This window comes from Schistocerca gregaria, chromosome 1, assembly GCF_023897955.1.
Source record: "Schistocerca gregaria isolate iqSchGreg1 chromosome 1, iqSchGreg1.2, whole genome shotgun sequence".
Lineage (NCBI taxonomy): Eukaryota > Metazoa > Arthropoda > Insecta > Orthoptera > Acrididae > Schistocerca > Schistocerca gregaria.
The window spans coordinates 712,135,219-712,149,894 of NC_064920.1; the positions used below are offsets into that span (position 1 = coordinate 712,135,219).

Sequence of the window (14,676 nt, forward strand, 5' to 3'; positions counted from 1 at the left end):
TCTGCCAACAGTCATTGTATCTCGACCAACGCGAGCAGCAATGTCGCGATACGATAAACCGCAATCGTGATGGGCTGCAATCTGACCTTTATCAAAGTTGGAAACGTGATGGTACGCATTTCTCCTCCTTACACGAGGCATCACAACAACATTTCACCAGGCAATGCCGGTCAACTGCTGTTTGTGTATGACAAATCGGTTGGAAACTTTCCTCATGTCAGCACGTTGTAGGTGTCGCCACCGGCGCCAACCTTGTGTGAATGCTCTGAAAAGCTAATCATTTGCATATGACAGCATCTTCTTCCCGTCGGTTAAATTTTACGTCTGTAGCACGTCATCTTCGTGGTGCAGCAATTTTAATGGCCAGTAGTGTAGGTAACTGTACCATATCACAAACAGCGGTAATAAACGAAAATTAACAGAGCTGTGTGTCAAGAATTCATAAAATGCGTAACTGTTGTCGGAAATGGCGTACAAAAATGTCCATTTATTTAAATGCTCTGAAATGAAGAATTGTGCCTTTTACAAAACGACTGCAATACCAGCGTTTCTGTATGTTCATCCTTGCAATCGATGGTCTGTGGGACTTAGACTGTTCACGTACGTAATAAAATGAAATACCTGCAGTCGTAGTTTAGATGCTATGTTATAATATGGAAACCAGTTTCGGTGAGTCAGTTAACTACGTTCAGGACTTAGCTGATGCTCAGAGGGGCAACATCTACGAACTGACTTCATTAGAATACCGTAACAGTGATACTGTCTGGTAGTTAACGGCTTTAGACACAACGTCGCTGTTACAGTACCCTACGGAAGCAAGTTCATAGACGTTGGCCACTCGGGGGTCGTGTGTGATATCGGAGTTCGCTTCGTCAGCATCAGCTAAGACCCGAAGATGGGGAATTAAGTCACCGATACTCGATGCCATGTAATAAAATAACATCCAAACGTCTGCAGGTTTCATTTTAGCTCGCAATATCACTGCTGGAATTGTTCAACTGATGTAAATACCTGGAAAAAGCAGTCTCTTAGGGATATGAAATGGAATAGTCTCATTAGCTCAGTCGTAGTTGAACCAGGTGGCAGACATCGGTTCATTGGCAGGATACCACGAGAATGCAAGAAGTTTGCGAAGAAGATTGTTTACAACGTACTCATGCTACCCATCTTATAATATTACAACAGTGTATGGAACCGTACCAAACCTTTAACAGAAGATGCTGAACGCATACGAAGACGGGCAGCACGAATAGCCATAGGCTGATTTGTGCCATGGGAGGACGTCACGGAGATGCTGGAAAAGCTGAACCGTCAGAACTTTCAGGAAGGGAGATTCGAACTATCCTGTAAGATCTTAGATAGACTCCAACTACCCTGCAAAACCTTACTTGTAACGATTAGAGAACCAGTGGTAGGTGAGGAATTTGAGAATACACAACTTACGTTTCACTGCTGAATGGGTTACGAAGACGAGATTAATTACGGAGAGCACAGAGGCGTTTAATCGTTCATGCGTTCCCCGGTCTATATCCGAATGGAACGGTTGGTTGATTTCGGGGAGGGGACCAAACAGCGAGGTCATCGCTCCCATCGAATTAAGGAATGATGGGGAACGAAGTTGACTGTGCCCTATCAAAGGAACTATCCCGGCATTTGCCTGAAGCGATTTAGGGAAACCACGGAAAACCTAAGTCAGGATGGCCGGACGCGTGTTTGAACCGTCGTCCTCCCGAATGTGAGTTCAGCGTGCTAAACACTGCGCCACCTCTCTCGGTGAATGGAACGGGAAGAAGTCCTAATAACTGGTAGAAAGGGAAATACAGCCTGTGATGCACTCCACAGTGAGTTGCAGAGTATACATGTAGATACGGATGTAATTTCCACCTCATAACGACGACGTAGATACCCGGTGGTTGTAATTAAAATGCAGCTACTCGTAGATGTCTAGGGTTGCTGTAATTAACGTATGGCAGCGAATTTTCTTAGATGTGCTAATGCGTTAGCGCCGAACCGATTAAAGCTAAAAAAAAAATTAGATGCAGTTTTGGCCACCAGGTACTAATCTGGTGCTGTGCACTTTTTGCATGGCGCTATGACATCCACGCTGTCATTTGACAAGCCAGAACGTGAGTGAACTTTATGACAATCGAGAAGAGAAACTGTGCGCCGTAGGGAAACTGTTTTATGAGGGTGGCAGCAATTACAGTGCTGCACTGAGAGAGTATTGCCGACTGAGAGGTCTGAGGAGGGGCCCGATCTCATTAAGTGGTTTAAAGAAGATGATAAGGAAATTCGAATAAACGAGTGAGCTTGGTGTGGCACCTAGAAGAGGAAGGCGCCCTGTCCCTGTGGAAGTTCTTGACGAAGTTGCTGTGGCTGTAACTGTAAGGATACAATAGCACAGTGGGAGATAAAGAGGGACACAGTGGCAGTGGAACATAGCTGATAGCGACTGAACAGTGCTAGGAATAGAGTGAAGGAGACAGTACCGGGGACGGTGGGGAGTAAAGAGAATAAGTGAGCCGTGGCGGCTGGCGCTAGGGTGCTCCACTTAGATTAGATTGGATTAATACTTGTTCCATAGATCATGAATACGAGACTTCGTACTTATGTGGAACGTGTCTGGTTAATAAAAGATGTCTGTACAAGATATTACATTACACAAAATATTGCATGACACTAATGTTTAAGTTATTGTTTCTTTCCCTTAATTTATATCTTAAAATTCAGCCAATGAGTAGAAGGAGTTGTCATCTAGAAATTCTTTTAATTTATTTTTAAGTATTAGTTGGCTATCTGTCAGGCTTTTGATGCTGTTTAGTAGGTGACCAAAGACTTTTGTGGCAGCATAATTTGCCCCTTTCTGTGCCAAAGTCAGATTTAACCCTGCATAGTGAAGATCATACTTTCTCCTGGTGTTATAGCTATGCACACTGCTATTACTTTTGAACTGGGTTGGATTATTAACAACAAATTTCATAAGTGAATATATATACTGTGAGGTTACTGTGATGATCCCTAGATTCTTAAATAGATGTCTGCAGGATGACCGTGGGTGGGCTCCAGCATTTATTCTCATTACACGTTTTCGAGCAATGAATACTTTTCTACTCAACGATGAATTACCCCAGAATATGATGCCATACGAAAGCAATGAATGAAAGTAGGCATAGTAAGCTAATTTACTGAGATTCTTATCACCAAAATTTGCAAGAACCCTAATAGCATATGTAGCTGAACTCAGACGTTTCAGCAGACGATCAATGAGTTGTTTCCAGTTTAGCCTCTCATCAATGGACACACCTAAAATTTTGAAAATTCTACCTTACCTACAGACTTCTGTTCAAAGTCTATATTTATTACTGGAGTTGTGCCATTTACTGTACGAAACTGTATATACTGAGTTTTATCAAAATTTAAAGAGAGTCCGTTTGCTGAGAACCACTTATTAATTTTGTGAAAAACATCATTTACAATTACATCACTTAGTTCTAGGTTTTTTGGATGTTATTACTATACTTGTAGCATCAGCGAAAAGTACTAACTTTGCATCTTCATCAATGTGGAATGGTAAGTCATTAATGTATATCAAGAACAGTAAAGGACCTAAGACCAAACCCTGTGGGACCTCGTACTTGATAGCCCCCCAGTTTGAGGAATCAGCTGTTGTTTTAACATTATGTGAACGACTTATTTCAACTTTCTGCATTCTTTCAGTTAAGTATGAATTAAACCATTTGTGCACTGCCCCCCTTAAAGAATTCCATGATTTACACAATCAAAGGCCTTTGAGAGATCACAAAAAATACCAATGGGTGATGTCCGGTTATTCAGAGCATTTAATATTTGATCAGTGAAAGCGTATATAGCATTTTCTGTTCAAAAGCCTTTCTGAAAACCAAACTGACATTTTGTTAATACTTTATTTTTACAAATATGGGAGGCTTCTCTTGAATACATTACTTTCAGAAAATTTTTTGATGGAGCTGTCAGAAGAGAGACTGGGCGGTGGTTGTTGACGTTTTGCACAGAAAGAACAAAAATAGAATTAATGTAAATATATATTAGTGTTAGTAACCTATTTTCATTCAATTTTCTAATTATATTTCATTTTGTAAAAGAAAGACTCACTGTTTGCTGTAGCTCTGATTAATTGTATAAATTATCAGTTTTGAGCTAAATTATTTCGTATAATATGGACAAGATACTTTTAAAAACTCACCAGCTAAAGAGAAAGTCTGAAAATGAACGTTTAATGCACACTTCTGGAACTTTCTATGGAGAAATTCTATATTATGATCGCAAAAATACGAAAACTTGTGAAAACTGTTTCATAACCTAATTTCGAAAGACGATTTGTATTAAGAAATATTGCTAAAAAGATTTATTTACGTTTTGAAACACGATTTAAATCATTTTACATATAAATAGTTGTTCTAAATCACTCAAGAAATATCCAGAATCAAATGTCAAGATATTTCTGGAAACATCGGTACAAATCTGGTGAAGGTTATCCAGAAGCTGGTAGAAAAATGTTATAAAATCTATTTGGAAATTATGCTTGTAAGAATTTATATGTACTGATCCTTTTACTTACTTTAATCTGTACTAAAATTCTGCAATGTCTAATTTAGTTTTAAGTCGTGAATTGCTATCGTATTGTAAACAAAACATTGTTAAAGACTCTCATTGTTTGGAAAGATATTAATACACCTAGGAGTTGTCAGTTGCCGGTTCGGATATGCAGTGCGATTAGCTCGGAGAGTCAGTTGTTGAGTCTGTGAAGTCTGTCAGTTCTGTTTGTAAATAAACGTCTGTAATGAAGAATTACTTGTTGTCGTCAATATGAATTCAAGACCTTTTGCACGAAGCAGACACCTCCTAATGCAACGTTTTAATTTGGTGTTGAGGAGCTGAAATATTATAATTTGGTGCAGAAAGTCCTGGGACGTTATAATTTGGTTGAGGAAGCTGGGTTGTTATAATTTGGTGGAGGAGCTGGGATGTTATAATTTGGTGGAGGAGCTGGGATGTTATAAATGGTGCAGAAAGTCCTGGGACGTTATAATTTGGTTGAGGGAGCTGGGATGTTATAGAGGACAAATGTCCGAATTGAAGTTTGTAATAAAATTTGTGTTGAGTCAAATTAAAATTTTAAAACAAGCAGAAGCTTGTCCATCACCAGTAATCCCAGGCTTCCTATTTACTTTAAATAACTGTGGTGACATTGTAATTTTGATTTTCTAAAGTTACCGCGGTTCAATAAGAAAGTTGAAGTAGATGAGTGCCACCGATAACGAGAGACAAAGTATTTGACAATGAAAACGAGGAAGAAGAGAGAGATGGTGACAGTAAAAGAGGCAGCAGCAGTTCAGAAAGATGGAATGAGATATTAGCAGTAAGAGAGAGCAAGAGGGAGGCTGTGACAGTTAGATGGAAACTGTAGTAGTAGGACAGAACGAAGGAATGACAAGAAGATGCAAAGAGATAATGACGATTAGTTGGACTGATGAGTGAGTTAGAAATGGCAGTTTGGAGAGGATGGGCATGAGCGACTGATAGCGATTGATTAGTGTGTGTGTGTTACAGTTAGGTGAGCTTGTGGAACTCCGAAGTGAGTTGCATGTTAAAAAGAACGCGTATATATTAGCGTACCAAAATTTTTGTAATTTTTTTTTTAAAGAAGCTGAAGAAAGTAGAATGAGGCAGCTGGTACGCCACTCTTCAGAATTGGTTCTTGCTGGAAATACAGGCTTACGAAATCGTCTAATTACGTTTAAGGAACCTCTGTGCTGTGTGCCCGGTATCGGCAGTGTCTTTGTCGACAGCACACGGCGCGACACTCACGCCTGTGCCCGACAGCACAGCACATCACGGCTCGCCGCCTCCCTGTGGCTGGCTCTCCTTAAGATGCCGCACACCGAGCTCCGTCCTGCGTCGCGGAAGATTTGCAGTACGAGAACCAAGTACTAGCACGAGGCTGTTGATATGCAGTGATAGAATAGAAGCTGTTAGTCAGTGATCAATTTCTTTATTGTACAGACGATTCAGTGAATGATTGTACGAGTACTAATGTGGAACAGACAGCTAAGAAATCAAAGTTAGGTACATATTCAATTGCTTTGCACGGATTTGGCATAAGATGACCTGCAGTGGCTGCAAAATACTTCCGTTGGTACTCATGAGCGGTATCGTATCAGTGAAGAAGCATCCTCAGGTGGTCTGTAAAAAATTAATAAAGTTTTTTTTATCAAAGAATCCTTAACAATGGTCTTAAGAATAAGTGTATATTGAAGTATAGATAACAATACTTGAAAAGTACTCATGGAGATTCTATGCAACAGCACAAAGTCGGCACTAAGCGCGCACTTGCGCCAAAATGGTTATCTTATGAAACTTCCTGACAGATTAAAACTGGGGACTTTGCCTTTCGCGGGCAAGTGCTCTACCAACTGAGCTACCCAAGCACGACTCACGACCCGTCCCCATAGCTTCAATTCTGCCAGTACCTCGTCTCCCACCCTCCAAACTTCACAGAAGCTCTTCTGCGGACCTTGCGCAGAACTAGTACCCCTGGAAGAAAAGATATTGCGGAGACATGGCTTAGCCACAGCCTGGGGGATGTTTCCAGAATGAGATTTTCACTCTGCACCGGAGTGTGCGCTGAACTGAAACTTCCTGCCACTGGCAGAATTGAAGCTGTGGGGACGGGTCGTGAGTCGTGCTTGGGTAGCTCAGATGGTAGAGCACTTGCCCGTGAAAGTCAGAGGTCCCGAGTTGGAGTGTCGGTCCGGCACACAGTCTTAGTCTGCCAGGAAGTTTCATATCAGCGCACACTCCGCTGCAGAGTGAAAATCACATTCTGGTCATCTTATCATCGATATCCGAAAGAAAATGCATGTAGAATCTCTCTAAAGCGGATGTAATACCCTTGATGTTTAAGAAGACATTCAGATTTATCGTGCTCTAAAAAGATTCGCTGATGCCATCCTGCATGCTCAGACAGATCTGTCACACAGGGGTCTTTCAGCAAATTTTTACTTTCTAAGCCGATAGACATTACTCCTATAACCCACTAGTTTCTTATCGTAAGTCTTTACCTCTTCAGATTAGCTTTTTCCGTTTTTCCGCCAATATTTTATTATATTTTGTGAAAGAGAGAATTTGTATTACCGCAAAGGTTTTATCGATATGTTACATTTTAATTGTCCACTTCCAGTTTTTTGTAAATGGGACTCAGTCTTTTCTGTAATATGTGACATACTTCTTAAGTGGTTTAGCAGAAGTTTAATTACGCCCCTCCCCCCCCCCCCCTTCCCCCCGAGGGTCCCACCCTTCACGCCCTCTACGGCGACGGTTTCGTTTCCGTCGCCTCTGCCGCTACCTGCGAACATCTTTGGCATTGCAGAGCCGTTAGTACTGCCTTGCCTGCACCACACAACCACCTTCCTGGCTTGGAAAGGTTCTACTCATTTATTGGATTCATGCAGTAAAACCGCACCATGAAGGAATTATCCGAATAAGACAGAGGTGGGAAGCTGTGATGTATATGGGCAGACAAACAAACGGCTATAATTTCAGAAAAAATCAATGATTTATTCACGAGGAAAAACTTTAGAAATTGAGCAAGTAAATAACGCTTTGGTCCATATCTGGTCCTTAGGCAAGCTGTTATTCGAATTGGCACTATTGACAGAGTTGCTGGATGTCCTCCTGAAGGATATCGTATCAATTCTGTTCAACTGTCGCGTTGTTGTTGTTGTTGTTGTTGTTGTGGTCTTCAGTCCTGAGACTGGTTTGATGCAGCTCTCCATGCTACTCTATCCTGTGCAAGCTTCATCTCCCAGTACCTCCTGCAACCTACATCCTTCTGAATCTGCTTAGTGTATTCGTCTCTTGGTCTCCCTCTACGATTCTTATCCTCCACGCTGCGCTCCAATACTAAATTCGAGATCCCTTGATGCCTCAGAACATGTCCTACCAACCTATCCCTTCTTCTAGTCAAGTTGTGGCACAAACTCCTGTTCCCCCCAGTTCTATTCAGTACCTCCTCATTAGTTATGTGATCTACCCATCTAATCTTCAGCATTCTTCTGTAGCACTACATTTCGAAAGCTTCTATTCTCTTCTCGTCCATACTATTTATCGTCCATGTTTCACTTCCATACATGGCTGCACTCCATACAAATACTTTTAGAAACGACTTCCTGACACTTAAATCTATACTCGATGTTAACAAATCTCTGTTATTCAGAAACACTTTCCTTGCCATTGCCAGTCTACATTTTATATCCTCTCTACCTCGACCATCATCAGTTTTTTGCTCCCCAAATAGCAAAACTCCTTCACTACTTTAAGTGTCTCATTTCCTAATCTAATTCCCTCAGCATCACCCGACTTAATTTGAATACATTGCATTATCCTCGTTTGGCTTTTGTTGATGTTCATCTTATATCCTCCTTTCAAGACAATGTCCTTTCCGTTCAACTACTCTTCCAAGTCCTTTGCTGTCTCTGACAGAATTACAATGTCATCGGCGAACTGTCGCGATAGATCATCAAAATCGCGAGCTGGTTGTAAGGACCTGCAAATAATGCTGCAAACGTTCTCGACTGGGTCGAGATCCGGCGACCTCCTTGGTCAAGGTAGGCTTTCGCAAGTACAAGATAAGCAGTAGAAACTCTCGCTGTATATGAACGGACATTATCTTGCTGAAATGTAAGCCCAGGATGGCTTGCCATGAAGGGCAACAAAATGGGACGTAGAATGTCATCGACGTACCGCTGTGCTTTAAGGGTGCCATGGATGACTACCAGACGGGTCGTGCTATGAAAAGAATTGGTACCGCAGATATCATTTCTAGCTGTCAGGTCGTGCTGCAGCCAACAGTCAGTTTGGTATCCCACTACGCCGATGCGTCTCCAGGCACGTCTCACTGGTCATCGGGGCTCAGTTCGAAGCGGGACTTTTCACTAAAGCCAGTTCTACTCGGTTCAACGAGGAGACGTGTCTGTAGACACCAGGACAGCGATGAGATACCAATCTGGCTGTCGCCCGCCGTACGGCCTGAAAGCTGGGAGCGACCGTCTGGGATGCCATTTCTTTTCATAGCAGGACCCCTTTGGTTGTAATCCGCGGCACCCTTACAGCACAGTGCTACGACGACGACATTATACGTCCCCTTTTGTTGCTCTTCATAGCAAGCCATCGTGGCCTTACATTTCGGCAAGATTATGCCCGCCGGCGAGAGCTTCTAATACTAATTTCCGTGCTTACCAAACCCTCCGTCGGCCAACAAGGTCGCCAGATCTGTCCCTAACTGAGAACGTTTGGAGCATTATGGGCAGAGCCTTCAAACCATCTCTGGATTTTAACCTCTAACGTGCCAGCTGGACAGGATTTGGCACGATATCCTTCAGGAGGACATCCAGCAATAAATTCCCAGCCGAATAACTGCTTGCATAAGGTCCAGAGTGCGTTATTCACTTACTCAATTTGTGAAGCTCTTTCTCCTCAATCATTCATTCATTTTTTCTGAAGTTGTAATCATTGTTTGTCTGTACATGTACATCACACCTACCTATTTCCGTCCCATTCAGATAATTCCTTCGTGGTGCGTCATTTGTGTTTGCTTCGACTGAATTTTACAATCAATGCTGGTCATGAAACTTCCTGGCAGATTAAAACTGTGTGCCGGACCGATACTCCTACTCGGGAACTTTGCCTTTCGCGGGCAAGTGCTCTACCAAGAGCACTTGCCCGCAAAAGGAAAAGGTCCCGAGTTCGAGTCTCGGTCTGGCACACAGTTTTAATCTGCCAGGATGTTTCATATCAGCGCACACATCGCTGCAGAGTGAAAATATCATTCTGGAATGCTGGTCATTTCATTCAAAAAGTAGAAATTTGGGTGTGGTTGCCCGCAATTTAAAATTAAATGCTTAAACTTGCACTTAGAGTAAATAAATATGCTATTGTTTTATCCATTTAACAAATGTTTGTAGCGTCTTTGGACACAAGTAAGCATTGTGTGTGTGTGTGTGTGTGCGTGTGTGTGTGTATGTGTGTGTGTGTGTCTGCGCCCGTGGGCGTGCATTCTATCAGTGAGAAGTATTTAATTCTCGTTCACGCCCTAATGTGGAGCTTTCTGTGCGGTGCGTGTGCTCCTGGCAGACTGGCGACGCCACAGGGTGGGGAAGGCATGCTAGCCGCTAGCTCGCTGCCTCACCCACCCAGACAGCCACGTAACGGCGCGCTCATTGCCACGGAACGGAACGGTCGCTTTACGGCTTCCGCACTTGGTCCTGTTATAAGAGCGGGCTTTGTTCCCCTCCCCGCTTACGCAATGGCGCCCTTGCGTTGACAGTCCTCGGCTTTTACCCGCCCGTATTAATTACAATAAGCACAGACATGTAACTATAGCTCCTTGTATAACAAAGGCGGTAAATCACCTGCGCCTCCACGAAATTCGCAGTTCTTTTGAAATTTCCCGTGTACTTCAAGTTAGCCCTATTAGAGTCTTCTTATACAAGGCACTTTAAATAAAAATAGCTGTTACAAACGGCTGTAACTATTTAATGCGGTGTGATACACGATAAGAATGTAAAAGCAAGTTCAAAATTTCGATCGTTGAGTAAGCAAGGTTGGAAGCCATGAATGCAAACATTTGATCTGCGTATCATTTTTAGCGACCTATATGGCAAGCTTCCGCATAAGGGACAAGGTTAACCGCACAGCATTCTAATATGCGGTGCAGAAAAGCCTTCGTATGAAACATCATCAATGGGACTCACCGAAAGTTTGAGTGCGAGGCTAGCACAAATTGTATGGACCACTTTTCTTCATGTAGCTAAATGTTCGTTGCCACAGCTTGATACGAATTCCACGGATTACATATTTCAGAAAGTTGGAGCACATTCTCCCCTCACTGGTGCATGGATTTCGGGAAGTTATAAACTGTCATCTTCGAAACTATTGGGTCGGTTGTACTGGACATTTTAACACTGTGTCCAGCTTCCGAGCTGGCAGTTACCGATTTTTTTCTGTGCGAAAGACCTTTTGCATGTGGCTCCCTTGCCGAAAACTACGAAGGGCATTGATGCAATAACCAGATAAGTGTCGTTAACATGCTGTCGAGTAAAAACAATGAAATTGTCCGAAAATTGGAAAACTTTTTAATCGTCATCATTTCACTGCATTTCTTTAGGCCACCAACACACCGTAATAGATTAATTCATAATCAAATAAAGATTTACTATGAAATGTATTGAATTTCAGGAAACTGAAGTTGTCTCGCTCTCACACTAAACAACGTTGTTCGTAGAACACATCAAAAAATAAACAAGTAACTAAAAAAGACCAATGCTATTATCACTTTCCAGTTTGCTGAAGTACGACGAGACTAACAATTAAAGAGAAGCAAAATAAACAACAAAACAACAAATATTCAATACCGTGATAAAAATCAGCGGCGTGGAAAGCTTTAAAGCTCATTGTCCTCTTTCTGAGGAACTGTTTGCAACACATGTAACGCTTCTGGCACAGACCACCTTATTATAAAATTCCATGTCTGAGGCTGACATACTTCTTGGCAAGCTTCACGACAGCATTATGTTTCTCAGAATTAACTGGCAGGGGCTCTTTATAAAGGTTTTACCTCGTAGTTGAGGGTTTCTGAATGATGAAATCTGGATAGATAAGCTGCGATTACCATGCAGTACGGCGAACTATATGCTTGCGTGCAGTGGACTACTCGGAGAACCAGTACATGCAAACAGCAAATTTTTCATCATCTGTCCTCTTAATGTTACACCGACACAGCTTCATTTGGGTGGAACATAACAATACAACTTGTGTAAGACCCATCACAGTGAACTTGTTGGATGTATTTCAAAAGACAGAATGTAATGTTTGGCGTAGCGACAAAGTAAGCCCGGGGCCTGTCTGGTTGTTGCCCCAGAACTCCCGACGTCGACAAGTCGATTATCTGAGTTATTCTGAATTGGTCCCATGGACAGGTCTCATTTTTTGAACGACACGATAGAACAATTTTTCAAACTTTGCAACCGTAGTAAAATTCATTTCCGGCCAAAATGGACGTGTCTGATTAATGCATCAAAGCCTTCTATCCCAGAATTCATCCGGCCGCTGGGGCCGAGTGGTTCTAGGCGCTTCAGTCCAGAACTGCGCTGCTGCTGGGGTCGCAGGTTCGAATCCTGCCTCGGACATGAATGTGTGTGATGTCCTTCGGTTAGTTAGGTTTAAGTAGTTCTAAGTCTATGGGACCGATGATCTCAGATGTTAAGTCCAATAGTGCTTAGAGCCATTTGAACCTAGGATTCAAAGTGTCCTTTTGTAATGCATTTGTGTTGGTGGTTCCACATACGCTTCAGAATCTGTGGCATAAAACGGATTATCAGTGTGTCGCATAAAACACTCGTAAAAGACGTAAAACAATTCTGAATTTTCTTTTACATTCTCTATAATTCTTATTGCTATATGTTAAATTGTCATAGCCGTTTGTAGTCGCTATATTTATTTTGATTTGATATGATTTTGTTTTTATTGAGCTTAGATGTGTACATGGTGTTCGGAAATTCCCGTTTCAAACTTCTAGGACTTGCAGAGGGGAGTGAGAGGATAATATTTTGAATTTTAACCCGTGTCCGAAAACATACCTGTTCCTAAACATGGTACGTGGTAGAAATATTCTCTGTGACAAATCTAAAGTTTTCAGTGAGAAAAATTTACGTGTGCATCAATAAGAATGCAGTGGGAATGTATTCACATCTGTTGGACGAATGTTATGAAAGCAAACACTCCAAGCCAACATCTCACGACAATTAATCAGTAAAAAAAACACACCACATGTTATAAGGAAAGCTTGTAAACCGGTTGAAGATGAATCACAACGATTCGAGACCGGTAACGGTACCCTTTGAATAAGGAACTGAAAGTAAATTTTTGGCTGGTTGTTGTCCCAACGCCATCAACCTGTTCTTTGCTACAGGGTGGGGCACTTAAAAGTGGACCAGACGAGTGAATACGGTAGGACGTGAATGATTGCATATAACCACACCCCGTGAAGTGCAACAGGATGGAACAACTGTCTGTACAGCTGGCCGAAGTTTGGAGCACATTTACACAATCTTCACGCCGGACAGGGTTGTTAGCAGAGGTCAGTCTGGTCGCGGACCTAGCCGGCCAGCCAGGTCACCTGATCCGTCAGTGTGCGACTACTCAAGTCTAAGGAGTATCGCAGTAACCCTTATAGTCTTCTAGTACTATAGCAGAACATTTCGGAAGAGACTGCAGCAATTCCAGCAGTCCAGCTTTTATCCGCCTTCAGAAAATTGCCGACCATGGTCCAAAAGTGCCAAGAGGTGAATGGTGGTATCTTAACATCTGCTATAGTCAGGTTCCTCCCCCCATGAACTATGGACCTTGCCGTTGGTGGGGAGGCTTGCGTGCCTCAGCGATACAGATGGCGGTACCGTAGGTGCAACCACAACGGAGGGATATCTGTTGAGAGGCCAGACAAACGTGTGGTTCCTGAAGAGGGGCAGCAGCCTTTTCAGTAGTTGCAGGGGCAACAGTGTGGATGATTGACTGATCTGGCCTTGCAACATTAACCAAAACGGCCTTGCTGTGCTGGTACTGCGAATGGCTGAAAGCAAGGGGAAACTACAGCCGTAATTTTTCCCGAGGACATGCAGCTTTACTGTATGATTAAATGATGATGGCATCCTCTTGGGTAAAATATTCCGGAGGTAAAATAGTCCCCCATTCGGATCTCCGGGCGGGGACTACTCAGGAGGATGTCGTTATCAGGAGAAAGAAAACTGGCGTTCTACGGATCGGAGCGTGGAATGTCAGATCACTTAATCGGGCAGGTAGGTTAGAAAATTTAAAAAGGGAAATGGATAGGTTAAAGTTAGATATAGTGGGAATTAGTGAAGTTCGGTGGCAGGAGGAACAAGACTTCTGGTCAGGTGACTACAGGGTTATAAACACAAAATCAAATAGGGGTAATGCAGGAGTAGGTTTAATAATGAATAGGAAAATAGGAATGAGGGTAAGCTACTACAAACAGCATAGTGAACGCATTATTGTGGCCAAGATAGATACGAAGCCCACACCTACTACAGTAGTACAAGTTTATATGCCAACTAGCTCTGCAGATGATGAAGAAATTGAAGAAATGGACGATGTAATAAAAGAAATTATTCAGATAGTGAAGGGAGACGAAAATTTAATAGTAATGGGTGACTGGAATTCGAGTGTAGGAAAAGGGAGAGAAGGAAACATAGTAGGTGAATATGGATTGGGGCTAAGAAATGAAAGAGGAAGCCGCCTAGTAGAATTTTGCACAGAGCACAACTTAATCATAGCTAACACTTGGTTTAAGAATCATGAAAGAAGGTTGTATACGTGGAAGAACCCTGGAGATACTAAAAGGTATCAGATAGATTATATAATGATAAGACAGAGATTTAGGAACCAGGTTTTAAGTTGTAAGACATTTCCAGGGGCAGATGTGAACTCTGACCACAATCTATTGGTTATGACCTGTAAATTAAAACTGAAGAAACTGCAAAAATGTGGGAAATTAAGGAGATGGGACCTGGATAAACTGAAAGAACCAGAGGTTGTACAGAGTTTCAGAGAGAGCATAAGGGA

At 42.3% G+C, this 14,676-nt stretch overlaps 1 long non-coding RNA gene across 2 annotated transcripts in view; it reads left to right on the forward strand.

The window, feature by feature from the left end:
• The window catches only part of LOC126365951 (uncharacterized), a 172,273-nt gene that overhangs the window by 95,873 nt on the left and 61,724 nt on the right, over nucleotides 1-14,676 (forward strand). The gene's annotated exons all lie outside the window — the stretch shown is intronic.